The following is a 16,476-nucleotide window of genomic DNA, read 5'->3' on the forward strand; positions in this document are numbered from 1 at the left end:
TTCCACTTACCCTGTATAATAGAGAGGATGAAGAGAGATGCTAAAATAAACTGCTTAACTTACTTAAATGGGGCCATGGCTCAGAAAGATGGGTAGGCTATTTAGACATTTATTCTTGCTAAAAATATAACTGAGCATCTACTATGTGCCAGGACATAGGTGCCAAAGACACAACACAGAATAAAACAGACTATGCCCTCATTCTCATGATGCTTATATCCTAGTGGGGAGAAAAACGGCACAAACAGGAAATCAATTCAGAGTTCAGAGAAACCGAACTGTAGAAAATAAGATGGAGTCACATGAGATAGAGTTACCAGGCAAAAGACGAGATTGCCTGGTTGTGGCAAGCTCCTCTAATGGAGATGATATCTGGGCTGAAACCCAAGTGATGAGCCAAGTGTGCAGAGAAGTGGGGAAAGAGCACTCAAGGCAGAGGGATCGTGACAGTCAAGCTCCTAAGCAGAAAGGGTTCGCATGTTTAAGGAAAAAAAAGAACACCAGCATGGCGACAGCCTTGTTGAGCACTAGGAAGAATAGCAGGAGACATGAGAGGAAGGAGACTGCTATGATTTAAATGTGTCCCCCGATGCTCATGTGTTGCAAATGTAATCTACAAGTTCATATATTGCTGGTATTTGGAGGTGAAACCTTTGAGAAGTAATTAGGATTAGATAACATCATCAAGATGGAACCTTCATGATGTGACTTGTGGCTTTATAAGAAAAGGAAGAGAGACCTAAACTGACACGCTTCCTCTGTCTTGCCACATGCTGCCTTCTGCCATGTTGTGACACAGCAAGAAGGCCCTCACCAGATGCAGTCCTTTGACCTTGAACTTTCCAGCCTCCAAAAACTATAAAAAAAAAAACTTTATTTTCTTTATAAATTACCCAGTCTCATATATTCTGGTTATAGCAACAGAAAATAGATTAAGACAGAGACACATCCTTGGAGCCTTGAAAACCAAGGTAAGAATTTGAGGCAGTCAACTCCAGGGGTCTAGTTCCTAGAGGAAAAAAAAAGACCAGTAGAAGAGGCTCCAAAGTGTGATATCTCTGCACAATATAACAAATACCATGTCTGTTTAGAAAGTAGACAAATTTGTCACATCCTGTTGCATTTGACAAATGGTTCAAGTGGCTAAGTAAATAGCTGACTCATCTATAAACATGAAACACTACTTGGTGTAATTCTTAGAAGTTAGGGCTAAAGATTCTGGATTCCCAAGGAGGAGAAGGAAGAAACATATTTATTCAAGATTCCTCTGCCCATACATTATGGAATCTTAGCAGAGCAGCTGGTTCATAAACACGCCTGAAAATTCCTGAGCATTGCAAAAGCCAATGGCTAGAACGCAGAGCTTTGCTTCGGCAGCTGCAAATTTCATCTCTTCTCAGAAATCCCTATTTTGCAGCCACATAAATGTATTGGCAGGCTTCTGTTTTAACTAAAGGGACATTTAATTCTGTATTTTTCCTTCCTGGAAAGTCTTTATGATGTATATTTACAATGTTGTCATCATAAAAGTTACTTAAAGGGATCTTCCAGTCATGGTAAGTGTGCTTCCAGAGATGATGGTGTAAGCCTCATGAGTCCTGGGAACAAGTGGCTTGGTTTTGGCTCAGCTGCACCCTTCTGGAAGAGTTCTTTTCAATCCCATTGCACGGTAAAAGCATTTATATCAGACTCACCATCCAGCAGAAATGAAATCTCACCAGTGTAGCTTAAGTGGAAGTATATCTCAAATTTTCTTTTTTTGAGGGTTTTTTCCTGTATACTTGTTTAAACAAGCAAACCTAAAGAATCAAGAACTCACAGTTGTGGATCGGAGCTGCACCTGCTGTGTTTGTGTTTCTCTTGATCACAATTCTCAGCTCTGCTTGACATCCTTTCATCAGCAGCCATCCCAGTAGCCAGTTAGCTCTGTGTCACCCTGCCAGACTCTCATCCTATCAGCTTAGCCACACTGGTAGAAAAAAAAAATCCTTCCCATTAGCTCCTGGAGGGAAGTCAGGGAAGGCTCTGATTGGCCTAGCCTGAGTCACAAGCCCATTTTTTAGCCAGCTTATCTCCAGGATAATGTGAGGCCTTGGTACGCCAAACCTGGGCTTCTGCCCATATTGTGGCTGAAGCTTATGGGACCCCAGCCTCACATGGAAGGAGGGGAAGATTCCCCCAAAGAAACCAGAAAACGGAAGATAGGAAATTATGATGATCAGGTAATATTTTGGCTACCTCAGTCCACTATGGCAGAGTCACGAGTTAACAAGGTTATGTGCTGCATCTAATCACATGCAACTAAGTAATATGGAATCTTCCTCCCTAGCAGCACTGTCTGGGCCTTTAAAATTCTCTGAGTTTTGTTATCATAGGTTATTTATTATTAATCACTTCTGATCCCTTCAGGTGTTATGAAAGTGTCCAATCGATACTTTCAAACACTTACATGACCAAGCAGAAATAGAATCACTTACCACTAAAACCACCCTCAACATTCTCAGCTGGGTATTTTATGTTGGATATTTTTCCTGTACTGAATGCTGAGAGCATCAAATGTCTTCCTTCCAAAGTGTAAAGAAAAGCTCTGCTGCTAGAACATCTGAAAGACAAACTAAGTTTGCTGGTGAAGGTGGCTTTAGGCTCATGAGCTGGGTTGAAGTCATGTCTACCTCCCTTACTCTTACTTGAACTTCATTCTTCAACATCAGACAAGGTTGCCATCCTCTGCCATCCACCATCCCTAACACAGTCTGACATTGCCTTACAGGTTTTTGTATACAGTTATTGTCTGTCTTCTCAAGCTTTTTATGAGAAGGTAAGCTCCAGGGGTTCAGAGTCTTATTTACTTGGGTCACCCCCAGGACCTAAACAGGCTTACATACACAGCAGGCACTCAATAAATACTGGTTGGAGATGGAATTTACTGTCCATAGAATCCCTATTTTCATAATCAATTCTCATAGGACCCAACTTGAAAATGCTATAATAAATAAAGAGTAAAACAAAAAGTACTACCATTCCGAGAAGTACTGGTGTACTAGAAATCCCCAACTCCACTAGCATAGCCATCTAACCAGGGTTTCAGAAAGCCCTGAGACCATGAAAGTTACTATGCTTTGATGCTCCTCTGTTTCTACAGCCCGCTTATCTTCCAGCACCAGATATGAACTCGTATTTTCTTATAAGAATACCTTAAAACGCTTCTGTCAAGTTCTATCAGGATCTTGATTTTATCCAACATAATGATCAATTTGTCAATGAGGACTGAATGACCAGAAATTGTTGGACTATCCCCATTTTCTAATTTCTTCGGTTGTCCTTTTTGACTTCCTACCTAGATTGCCCTCATTATTTCTCCATCAACAAGCTTCTGAAGGCAACTGTATTCAGATAATGCTCAGCAAGATAATCACACCTTCTAAATTAGCCTATTGCAACCATGGAAGAACAGGGAGCCCATTTGCCCAGTTATTTTTTTATACGCACTGAAACACTCAAGATTTTCTTGCTTTAATGTTGGCCAGCAAACTCCCTCTTTCATTAATAAGCTTTTCAGATGAAAAAATGTACTCTGTCTGCAATCAACCTTTCTAGAAGAAAACCATTCTCTCTGACATGACAAGACCTACAAAAAAAAAACAACAGCAGGAACAGCAGCTGTGCAACACTGATGACACCTAAAAGCATAGGGAAAAAAAAATAGCTGGTGGGGGAAAAAATAAGTCCATAAACATTGCAGAGAGGCAAAGCTCCCCCAGCTCTCACGCTACATGCAGCAACCAATTACTCTCTCAAAAAAAGAATGCAGGTCTTACATGAAGTGGAACAATTAATTTCACGCTTGTCATCCTGGCCTCAATAGTAAGTTGATTTGAATCAGATATTTGCGGTACATTACAGCTTGCAGGGGACAGTTCTGGTGCCTCCCGAGCTGACGGACTGCTCTGATGGCTACCATTGTAAAACAATCCATCAATAAGAGTAATTATGGTATTGATCAAAGCGGTTGGCTGCTTCAGATTGGAATCAATTCTCAGGAGTTGCTGGGAACAGAAATGTCTAATGGACTATTCCATCACTAGTCACTGCAGCAAGTGAAACAGCTAATATTCTGGAAAATTCTTAATAATTACTCATTGAATCTGCATTTCTGCTTCAGTAGTCATAACTAGACCCTGCTTACTGTACCCTGAAAGTCAGTCCAAGTGGATGAAAGAAAGGCCAAACACAGATTTATAAAGTGCCAGCACTAACCCAAAAACCATGACAAATAATGTGGAAAACTACCCTCCATACTTTTCTTGTGTCCTGTTAATCAGAGAGGCTCCTTATTTTTTTCTATAGAGCTTCTGGATAAGAAAGTGCACTGGAAAGAAGACAGGTTATTTTGTAGAGGCTGTTCTTAAGGTGGTCTTGACAAGAGAAGAATATTCTTTATTTCAGTGTTGATGGTGTCAGTGGCACAGAGAGCACAATGCCATTAAGGTAAACTTCTCATGTGTATGCCATTCACCATATCCCAGAAATATCTGGGTTCTCTGGGAAGCAGCATAAACTTGGGGAGACCTACAATAGTACACAACCCTAATAAACCTGCCTCTTTTTCCTTGACTCAAATGCCTATTGATTTATAATCAGGGCCTGCCACATGCAGGACAGCCCCGATATGGCATGAAAAGATCACAAACGCTGCCCGTATTACTCATCACATGGCCTGCAGCCCATTTATGCCTGAGGTTGCAATTTTTTGAATTTTGAAAATCAGACCTTGGTGATGACCTTGAGCAGTAGGATATAAATAATTCCCACATGTTTAGCGTTCCAATAATGGAACACTAGGCATATTAATCAATAGTCAGAGAAAGGAGAGGCATTCAATCCTGAGGTCTTCCTCTTCTAGGCATAGCAAGACTTCACACAGCACTTTTGACTGCACCACACACCTTCCCAGTGGCAAGATTTCAGGTACCCAGAAAAAGTGTCACCAATTTCAGATTCAAGGACCTTCTGTTTCCAAGGTCCCATACAACTTTTTTCAGGTTATAGTCCAGTGGTTGATTTCTCACAAAGCCTATTTATTTCGTCCCTAAATTTGACAATGACATCCTGTTTCCAACTATGCTTTTGCATTTTCATTTTTTTATTATGTATTTCATTGCCCACCCCAACTCTGACACTTACCGGATCTGTGACCTTGAATAAGTTACACCACCCTCACTTAACCTCAGGTATCCATTTCCACGTCTATACAGGAGGGTAAAATGATTAATTCGGGAAGTAATGTGTTTAGAAAAGACTTTACTGGAAGACATTTGAGATGATTTGAGAGATTCCCAGAGTACCCGGCAGTAGAGGTGAAGACGAGGCTCTCAGCCAGAGTCAACAATATAAGTAAAGGCCTGAAGGGGGAAATATGGGGAGGCCAATAAAGTAGGGTGGGAAGCAGGAAAGACATGAAGTACAAAGCCCCAAAGACTGTACTTTTGTTACCAGCAACGGGAATGTCATGCTGTCATGCTAAGCAGAGGACTGGGCTGATAGGAAAAGTTTTAGGAAAGGCAGCCCAGGAACTGTGCAAGACAGACCAGTTAGGAGATTAATGCAATCGTTCAGAAGAAAGATGATGATGATGGTGATGATGATAAAACATCAAATTCTTGCTGGGCGCGGTGGCTCAAGCCTGTAATCCCAGCACTTTGGGAGGCCGAGGCGGGTGGATCACGAGGTCAAGAGATCAAGACCAGCCTGGTCAACACGGTGAAACCCCGTCTCTACTAAAAATACAAAAAATTAGCTGGGCTTGGTGGCGCGTGCCTGTAATCCCAGCTACTCAGGAGGCTGAGGCAGGAGAATTGCCTGAACCCGGGAGGCGGAGGTTGCGGTGAGCCGAGATCGCACCATTGCACTCCAACCTGGGTAACAAGAGCGAAACTCCGTCTAAAAAAAAAAAAAAATAATAACAAAAAAAAACATCAAATTCTTTCAAAATAAATCTTCTGTAATTGGGACCTTTCTTCAAGCAGCAGGTATATTGATACTTGTGTGGATATTTGCCAGTACATGTCTTTGCACTGCATTTCATTCTGTTCTTTGCAATCTGCAAGAGTGGTCCAATGTTGTTAGGAATTTACAGAATCATTACTGTCCCCCTCTGATGTATCAAAGCTCTGTAAGATGCCTGAGTGAATTCCAAGTTCAGTTTGGAAAGTTTCAAGATAACAACAATATATTTCTTTAAAGGCTTAGGCGGTTTTAATGCCAGAATGACTCTTAACTCTCCTTAGCTCCATAAACATCACCGTAAAATCAAACACGATTCCATTTTTAAAAGAGGGAAATTGTGTTTCAACAATTTTTAACCTGAGAGAAAAATGTGTGCAATAGAAACCAAACAGCCATTCTACATGGGAAAAGTTACAGATGTTTGTCCCCCTTCAGCAACCAAATATTAATTTCACTGATGATGAGATTAAGGAGGTAGACAATAGTCAACTGAGGTTACTCCAATGCTTTTATCTGCATTTGGCAGCACCTTTGAGCTGGGGCTGGAGGACAGGAAGATGGTCCTGTTAATGCTCTTTATAGCAGATTCCATTGATAAAGCCTCCACATTGCAGATAAAGACTGCTCTCATCCCAGAAATTGCACCAACTCCCTTAGAGGGTACAAGCTGCTGTGTACATCATTTTCCCATATCTTTCTTGTTGATTCCTATGAATTTCTGACAAGGAAGATTTTTATTTTGATGCAAATAGGTTGTTAATAATAATAACAACAACAACAATACCCGTAACAACTAACTCTCATGTAGCACTTATGACATGCTAAGTGCTGTTCATAGCATTTAGCATTTAATCCTTAGAAGACCCCTATGTACTAGATACTCATCTCCATCTTCATACTTGGAAACTGAAGCTCAGAAAAGTTAGGTAATTTACCCAAGTCCCTATCTTTACCCATCAGTACAGGCAGGCACACAAACATAACCACAAAGAAGCTACTGGAAGATTGCATTTGATGGATACCTCACTGCACTCCTACAGAGTTAATATATTGTTTTAAAAAGAAACAATAATTTATTGGAAGCTAATTCTCAGTGGTCCCTAGGCCAGCACCCTTGAAAAGGAAATGGATGAGTAGGGAGGAAGCACTGAATTGTGAGATAATGAACCGCTCTATCTTCAGTACCCTATTTAGATATGGAAGAAGATCCTTCAGAGATCCAACACGCCACTGGCAAACCCAAAGCTGCCATCTGATGGGAGAGCATCCCTTCCCAAAGCAGGTGCTTCTCAAGTGATCTCTATGAGCATCAACATTCTCTTGGGAAATGAAAAAAAAAATACATACTTTTGAGCCCATCCAACATCTAAACCAGCAGCTCACTGTAAGAAACATAGGGAATCACATTTTAAATAAAATATTTGATTTTATAAAGAGTCCTTGGTTTAGAGGATCAATTATCCTAATTCTGCTACCCATGAAGTCCTCCCAAAGGCACATGTGTATACAAACTCACAAACACTTCCTCCAAATCAAAACATATATAACAGGAACAGACACTGATATGGCTTGATCTGTGTTCCCATCCAAATCTCACGTCCAATTGTCATCCCCAGTGTCGGAGGTGGGGCCTGGTCGGAAGTGTCTGGATCATGGGGGTGGATTTCTCCTGAATGGGTTAGTATTATCCCTTTGGTGGTGTTCTCGCAATAGTGAGTCCTTGTGAGCTCATCGTTTGAAAGTGTGTGGCACCTCCCCTTTTTCTCTCCTTCTGGCTCCTGCTCCAGCCATGTGACCCACCTGCTACCCTTTCACCTTCCGCCATGACTGTCAATTTCCTGAGGCCTCCCCATAAACCAAACAGAATCCGCTATGCTTCCTGTACAACCTACAGAACCATAAGCCAATTAAACCTTTTTTAAATATGTAAATTACCCAGTCTCAGGAATTTCTTTACAGCAAGGCAAGAACACACTAATCAAGACCCAGCCATACTCTCTTGCTCTCAGACAGAATTACCACCACAAAACTCATTTAAAACACTGTGTTGTTACAATATTTAAAAATGAAGATGATCGGAGCAAAAGAAAGAGCTGGTTAAACTTAGGGCAGTTTTGAATTTTTAATACTAAAGAGCCAATTTCAGAACCACATGTAAACAAGATGGGCACAGAATGATTCAGTAAGACTATTAAGTCAAATACTGACCTTAAAAGACCAGCAAAGTGTCTGAAAGTATGGGCAGGTTGCTAAAGCCAGGAAATGATTTAAGATGAAGACCAAGACTGATGGAAGCAAAGATTGACTGTTTCCTGGGGGCTTAATCCTCCCGCTGGCGCTTCTCTTCCTGCTACCTCTGTACTTTCCAACCTCAACACCCCTCTCCTGGTGCCCGTAGTCAATTGCAGGCCCTCGCATAGTAGAAGCAAGGCAGCATGCTGCCGGCTTTCACCAGATGCCTAACCACGAACACCTGGGGGGGCCGCAGGGAGACAGCAGGGGAGCTACAGCACATGGCTGGTCCCAGAGGATAACAGAGCCGAGAGCACGGAAAGGCAGTTCATGTGCCGGCACAGGCAGCCTGCAGAGACCAGACACAGGGGAGAGACAACCAACGTCCTCACACAGAGTGTGCAAAGTCTAGTTTTAAGGGACTGCAGCTAAGTCTTAGTGACATCATCGCTGCCCAGTTAAAGTCTTTACAGAAGTTCCTAAAACACTTCTAAAACAAAAGAAAGAATGAGTGAAAATAAAACCTATCGGACATGAGCTAAGATAGCAGCCTATTGTCCTTGGCCACAGAAATGAGACACAACTGATCCCATATTCCTATCACATTTCTATAATGAGTAGGGCTGCCATTTTTCTACAAGTAAGTCCATGTATATCCACAGTATGATTAAATTATGATAAATAATTTTTGGTATAAAATCCAATACAAAAATCCCAATCTAAATCTAGGATTAGGCTTCTGACAATCTTATCACCAGCCCATCCAGCAAAAAAACAATGATTTTTCCTTCAAGGATCTACCTGTACTTTAGCAAACCTGTGCAAAAGACATGGGGGAGATAGAGAGTATTGCACAAAAAAAAAAAAAAAAAAAAAGTAGCTCTACAAAAAGAGACATTGGAACCACTGGAATCCAGGTACTTTAAATAGTGGTATCTTAGGAGCTCAATTAAGGAGAATTACTGAAAAAACATTACTGCATGAATAAAAAAATTACATAAACACATAAATACTAGAACCAAGCAGATTTCAACAGGCAAGCTGGAACAGTAAAACACCAGGGTCTCTCTATAACCCAGCAGGCCTTCAAGTTTCACACTATTGTTCTGTCTTATAAGTGAAATCGTTTTATGACAGTATCATTTTGATATTTATCTAACTAGCCCCTGGGAACTAAGTCACTTATTACTAATGCTGCTCCACGACGGTTCTTACTCATGTTCCAAAGTAACAGTATTTGTTTAGATTTAAGTGAGAAGATACAGGTTTCAAGGGCCAGAGCTAAACACTGTTCAGGAAGGCAGTGAAGTTACTCCATTTGTGAAATTGCTGTCGGAGCTAGATGAGGTGGAATTGGTATACAGAAGGCTCCTGGAGCCCTTTTGACCAAAATAAGTTGACATTTCCAATTCCCACTCACCCTCACTCACTACAATGACACAGTCTGCAGATCCTCAATAAACAGTGGCAGATGACAGTAATAACGTTTCTAAAAGCAACCCTGGGTTTGTCATCTTCTTCGAAACCAAATAATCCATGGCTTCAAATTAAGACAGTTATACAGATATACTTGTTATCTGCTAAATTTAAAATACAAATACATAGACTTGAATAAAAGAGTTGGAGACGCCCTGCACTTACGATAGAGACTGACTCTGTTTCTCCTACCTCCAGCAACATGGCCTCGGTCTATTCTTGCAGAAGACTCTCGCACAAGACTTTATCTCTTGCAGAAGACTTTATCTCTTACAGAAGACTCTTTCCTGCGTCCCTCTCTTACCCCAAACTCACCTTATCCCTCTTTTCAAAACACTGGAGCAGGATCGGTGTCATGCAGGTACCAAACCCAGCTGAACTTCAACCTGGGAACACCTACCCTCCCTACTTGTTCTGACCCTACCTAAGTTACCTATGTAACCCCTGAGAGTCTATGGCTGAGACTATCTGTGCTCACAGTCTATAAACTGGTACTGCCTCAGGGCCTTTGCACCAGGTGTTTCTCCTACCAAGAGTGCTCTTTACTCACATCTTCATTCCTTCCTGTCACTGGTCTTCAGATTAAATGCTATCCTCTCTGAACACTCAAACCAAGTCACTACCCAGCTACTGTCTGGCATATTGCCTTTTTCTCTGCCCAGCTCTTACCATTGTCTGATTTTTTTTTGTTCATTTGCTTCTTGTCCTTCCCCTCCTAGATTGTAAGCCCCCTAGGAGTTGCATACTTATCATCTTTGTAAATAAAATGAATTTATCGTTCTTTTAGAAAATTATTTATTCTAGGCCAGGCATGGTGGCTCACACCTGTAAGCCCAGCACTTTGGATGACCAAGGAGGGAAGACTGCTTGAGCCCAGGAGTTTGAGATCACCCTGGGCAACAAGTCTAGACTCCATCTCTACAGAAAATTTAAAAATTAGCCAAGTGTGGTGGCATGTGCCTGTAGTCCCTACTATTTGGGAGGCTGAAGTGGGAGGATCACTTGAGCTCAGGAGCTTGAGGCTGCAGTGAGCTGTGAGCATGTCACTGAACTTTAGTCTGGGTGACAAAGCAAGACCCTGCTCCTTAAAAAAAAAAAGGTATTTATTTTAATTGTTAAGTTTTAAAAGTTCATATATTTATGGGGTATAACATGATATTTTGATATAGATATATATAATCAGAATGGTTAAATCAAGCCATTTAACAGACATTACCTCACATAATCATCACTTTTTTTGTGATGAAAACACTTAAAATCTACTCTCTTATCAATTGTCCCATAGATAACGCATTGCCAAATTTCTAATTCTATGTTTGTCATTTATCAGCGACATGTTTGCTGACCACAAAATTAGGATTTTGCCTGGAAATCCCAGCATGTACATTAGAACAAAGTCAACCAGTTCTGAAATAAGGGAGAGAGAAAACTGTGTCAATGACACTAAATGGGCTACTTGATCACAGCTTCTTTCCATCAGGTCTATCAGACTTCACAAATAGTGTATCCCAAAAGCACATCATGACTCAGAGAAAAACAGTGTTCTCGGGGGAACCCTACCCAGTGAATTTGCCCACTACCTTTTCAGAGAAGTCTTGGCTGCTCCACCACCCACTGAAAGCACAGGGGATACCATGACAGTAAAAGTTTCATCATGGCATATTGTTTTCAAACAAAAAGCTAACTAAAAGGTTGTCTGTAGTTATCTGCAGTCATAATGAACCACTTTGATATTATTACAAGACAAAAAAAAAAAAAGAAAGAAAAAGTCCTATTCACGCCAAAAAAAAAAAAAAAAAAAAAAAAAACCCACAGATTTTTGGTTTAGAGCAGGCGTCCCCAAACTTTTTACACAGGGGGCCAGTTCACTGTCCCTCAGACCGTTGGAGGGCCGCCACATACTGTGCTCCTTTCACTGACCACCAATGAAAGAGGTGCCCCTTCCTGAAGTGCGGCGGGGGCCAGATAAATGGCCTCAGGGGGCTGCATGCGGCCCGCGGGCCGCAGTTTGGGGAACGCCTGGTTTAGAATGTGGAATATTGTATATTATGGTTCTCCAGAGAACCGGAACCAATAGGATGGGTGTGTGTGTGTGTGTGTGTGTGTGTGTGTAAACAGATTTATTCTAAGGAATTGGCTCTTACGATTGTTGAGACTATCAAGTCCAAACGTGGCCTGGCAGCCTGGAGACCCAGGAGAGCCACTGGTGCAGAAGAAGTTCAAAGACAATCTGCTGAAGAAGTCCTTCTCACTCTGGGATGCCAGATTTTTTATTCTACTCAGGCCTTAATGGTTTAGATGAGGCCTGCCCACATTATAGAGGGCAGTCTGTTTACTCAGTGTTCACCAATTTAAAAATTAATCTCATCCAAGAGCGTCGTCTAATTTGGCATGTAAAGTTAACCATCACAAGTCCTTGTCAACTTGGCACCCGCATGCACCTCCTTAAACCATGCTTCATCGCCAAACGAAAACAATAACAAGGTCATACTTCTTCCTAGTGTATAAAAAGCAACCTGTGTACAACCAAAAACAACATTAAAAGGGATGCAAAGCCTTTGCATGCTGTTTATTCTTCTCCTTGATATCCCATAACTTAAATACGAGGATATAAAGTTAACACATCTTACTTACACGACAAGAGGATAACAGAAGGAGGAAAGCAAAACTGCCCTGCACACACACATATTAATACCCACTTATGGAAACACTCAGGACAATTACAGTCCCCATTCCTGTTACTGATCACATGGTCATAGTTGTTATTAACAGCTACCTTCTTCCGCTACCCATTCCATATTTCCTTTGCCTTCAGCAAGCACCTCAACTAGTCATAGTTCTTTATCTGCTGGAGTGACCCAAACCTTAAAATCTATAGCAGTCAGCTAGGTTTGCCATAACAAAGTACCACAGACTGGGGGGCCTCAACAACAAAAATATATTTTCCCACAGTTCTGGAGACTGAGAAGTCTGAGATCAAGATGCAGCAGGGCTGGTTTCTGGTGGCATCTCTCCTCAGCTTGCTGCCTGGTTGCTCTGTCTTCACATGGTCTTTACTCCTGTGCCTGTGGATCCCTCATATTTCTTCCTCTTCCTATAAGGACATCAGTCCTATTGGATTAGGATTAGGGACCCATCATTTTATTTTATTTTTTTTCTTGACATGGAGTTTTGCTCTTGTTGCCCAGGCTGGAGCGTAATAGCATGATTTTGGCTCACTGCAACTTCCATCTCCCAGGTTCAAGGGATTCTCTTGCCTCAGCCTCCCACGTAGCTGGGATTACAGGAGTATACCATCACACCTGGCTAAGTTTTGTATTTTTAGTACAGACGGAGTTTTACTATGTTGGTCAGGCTGGTGTCGAACTTCTGACCTCAGGAGATCCACCTACCTCAGCCTCCCAAAGTGCTGGGATTACAGGCAAGAGCCACCTTGAGCCCAGCCGGGCCCCACCCTTTTAATCTCACTTTACCTTAATTACCTCCTAAAAGACCCTATGTCCACATATAGTCACACTGGGAATTAGAGCCTCAACCTACACATTTTGGAGGTGGGAGGACACAGCTGAGTCCATAAGAGCTTGCAATAACATTCCCATTCTCATCCAGGGTAACAGTGACAGTTAAGGAAATTAACTACTGTTACATAAGGAAAGATCGTTACATTTCCTAAGTGTTTTCAAGAATCTTTTATTTACCAAATATTAGTATATTTGGTCAATAATTTGAGTGTCCACTATGCACCAGCATGGTACTACGCATGGCAGATATAAACAGTGATCAAATGAGATAAGACTGGAGTATGTCTTGGGTGCTGGGCATTGTAGGTCACTATTCTCAGATGTGACGTCCCAGTATGGAATTTCAGATCCTTTTCATTCCAGGCAATTTCCCTTGAACTGTAGATCAAGTACTAGGTGCCGTTTCCCGCTTTAGTTTTCTTTTTCAGGGGCGCCTAGTAGTCATATGTCAGTTCTCATCTGCCTGTCTTCAATGTTGTATCCCTTTCTCTTGAATTCTTTGCCTATTTTTTATAATTACAATGTTCCTAATATTTACCTTCTATTTATTTTAAGGCATTATCTGTTGTGCTTATTTGCTCTTGTGTTCCTTCTACTCTTTATTTCTAAAATAGTTATTTCCAATGCTTTCCTCATGTCTACCACCTCATTTCTGAGATTTTTCTGTTTTGATTTATATTGTTCTCTCATATCTTGTATCACTTTCTTAGTAAGTTTTAGTTCATTTTGACAATAGTAGAATATGGTTTTATTTTATTTATTTGTTTGTTTAAATCAAGACTGATTGATTGACTGATTGAGATGGAATCTCACACTGTTTCCAGGCGGGAGTACAGTGGTGCAATCTCAGCTCACTGCAACCTCCACCTCCAAGGTTCAAGCAATTCGCTTGCCTCAGCCTTCTCAGCAGCTGGAATTACAGGAACATGCCACCATGTCCAGCTAAATTTTTTATTTTTAGCAGAGACAGGGTTTCATCATGTTGGCCAGGCTGGTCTTAAACTCCTGACCTCAGGTGATCCGCCTGCCTTGGCCTCCCGAAGTGCTGGGATTACAGGCATGAGCCACCATGCCCGGTATAGGATATGGTTTTAACCTGTTTTTTGGGGGTGTCTTTTTGTTGTGCTGGTGTAGAGATGTTAGTCTGCTTATTCTTCTTTCCAATTTATTTTGTCTTTGTGTGGTATCTTACACCTCCATTCCTTTATGTGCCTTGTTATGTGAAATTAGTGTAACATTTAGGATCAAGGCTGGTTCACAGAAGCTTTTCTCACTTCGGAGCTCCCTATTCAGTTGCTCTCATGTAGTGTTAAAAATATATATGATAGTTGCTTTCTGAGATATCCTGGCTCTCTTTCTACCCCATGTCCACTTTTATTACTAACCCTTAAAGAGAAGGAAAAATTGTTTGAGCATCTGGGTAAAAAGAACAACTGACTTATAAGGGGAAAAAATATTATAATCAGATTTTAAAAAACGATGTAAGCAAAAAGAAAGCATAGGAACCTATCTAAGATCCTCAAGGAAAGAAAATAAGAGCTATGGATTTCTGAATTAATTTCAAGTATAAAGGACATAGGCAACATGTAAAAGAACTCAGGGAATATTGTTCCTTAGAGCCATTTCTGAGAAGTACACTAGTTTTGTGGTTCAAAGCAACCAAAACTGCTAAACAGCAGCGATTATGTCTGGTGGTAAACAGCAAATATAGAGATGCTTGTAAAGGTAAGACTACATGAGGATTATAAGGGAGAGTATAGTATGTAATAGCTACATGCTCTCAAAATGTAGACATGGAGGGGCTCACACCTACAATCCCAGCACTCAGGGAGGCTAACTGGGCAGATTCCTTGGAACCTCAGGTACTACCAGATGACAATGATGACAGAGAAGCAAACTCCAAATTAATCTTGACAATACACTCTTTTAAAAGTAATCATTCTTGCATTACAGTTTCATTTGACAATTAGACAAGGGCTGGGGGCACTGGTGACAATTTTTAATGTTTAGATAAGCCTATTTTCCATAATCGGCATTCATTCATGATGTCACTGGTGAGAGACTGGGGGAGATCATGTGACCTTCCCAGAGGCAGGCCTTCTGAATAGATGCTGTTTCTCAAGCCCTGCATGATACCAAGCAACAACTACACTATGTCAAGGGTCCAAAGTTGACTGATGGAACCCATGCCCTAGCTCAAGGTGCTTTTAGTACCAGTGCCAAGTCAGTGAAGTGGAAGGCAGTCCAGAACACCAAGCTCTGGATGGGTAGTGGGAGAGCAGGCCTGGTCTCAGGTCAAAAGTCCCAACCCTCAAACATGAGCCATCGTGAGAGCCAGGACTGTCTTTTCTGTTCAGCAAAAGCCACCTTTTCATGGATCTAGGCAGGGAGGACCCCAGGAAATATTCATCCTCATTCTCATTCTCTCTCTTTCTTTCTCTTTCTCTCTCTCTCTCTCTCTCTCTCTCACACACACACACACATACACACACACACCCATACATATACACACTTACATACAATGTTAAAAAAAATGAAAAGGCATCCTAGAACTTAAAATTAAATTTTAAAAAAATTTTTTAAGAGATAAAACAATTGTGTTCTATTCCAATCCAGCTATTAATACTTGGAGGCTGTGACCATGTACTTGCGGGCCATGACCATGAGCACATAATTTACTGACCAAAGACACTGTTGAGATTGAAAGGGAGGGACATTAATAATTATGACAATGAGTATAAACTGGCACTGCCCTGAGCAAATCAGTACGAAAGAGTACCCTGGCTGTAACCCACCCAACATGTTTTAAGCTGCTCAAATGTCATCTAAATTTTTCTTGAGTTCTTGTTCTGGTCTCCACATAAAAGGCAAAAGTATATAATTACCAGACCTTCAACGGATCCCAGAGGATACAAACAAGAGGATTTCAGGAGGTACATGGACAAGCATGACCTTTTAATTGTATTGTTAAATATTTATATGTGGTTTAAAACTATGTATAGATCACACTGTAAACACAGGTTCCAAATATACTATTGCTTACAATGAAACTAAAGTCTTACAAACTGCTTGTAGATTTAAATATTAAAATGTCTAGTAAACGCTTCTACACGTGATCTCAGCATACACACAAGAATGGATATTGTATGTGGACACTTACTTTTGAAAATTACTGGCACATTCAATGCATGCTTCTTTTTTTTTTTTCTTTTCTCCAGCCAATCAGTCAACAAACCCTAAG

At 41.1% G+C, this 16,476-nt stretch overlaps 1 protein-coding gene across 8 annotated transcripts in view; it reads right to left on the reverse strand.

Moving 5' to 3' along the window:
- CACNA2D3 (calcium voltage-gated channel auxiliary subunit alpha2delta 3) overlaps nt 1–16,476 on the reverse strand; it is a 935,925-nt gene that overhangs the window by 801,302 nt on the left and 118,147 nt on the right. The gene's annotated exons all lie outside the window — the stretch shown is intronic.

This window comes from Saimiri boliviensis, chromosome 8 (assembly GCF_048565385.1).
Source record: "Saimiri boliviensis isolate mSaiBol1 chromosome 8, mSaiBol1.pri, whole genome shotgun sequence".
Taxonomy (NCBI): domain Eukaryota; kingdom Metazoa; phylum Chordata; class Mammalia; order Primates; family Cebidae; genus Saimiri; species Saimiri boliviensis.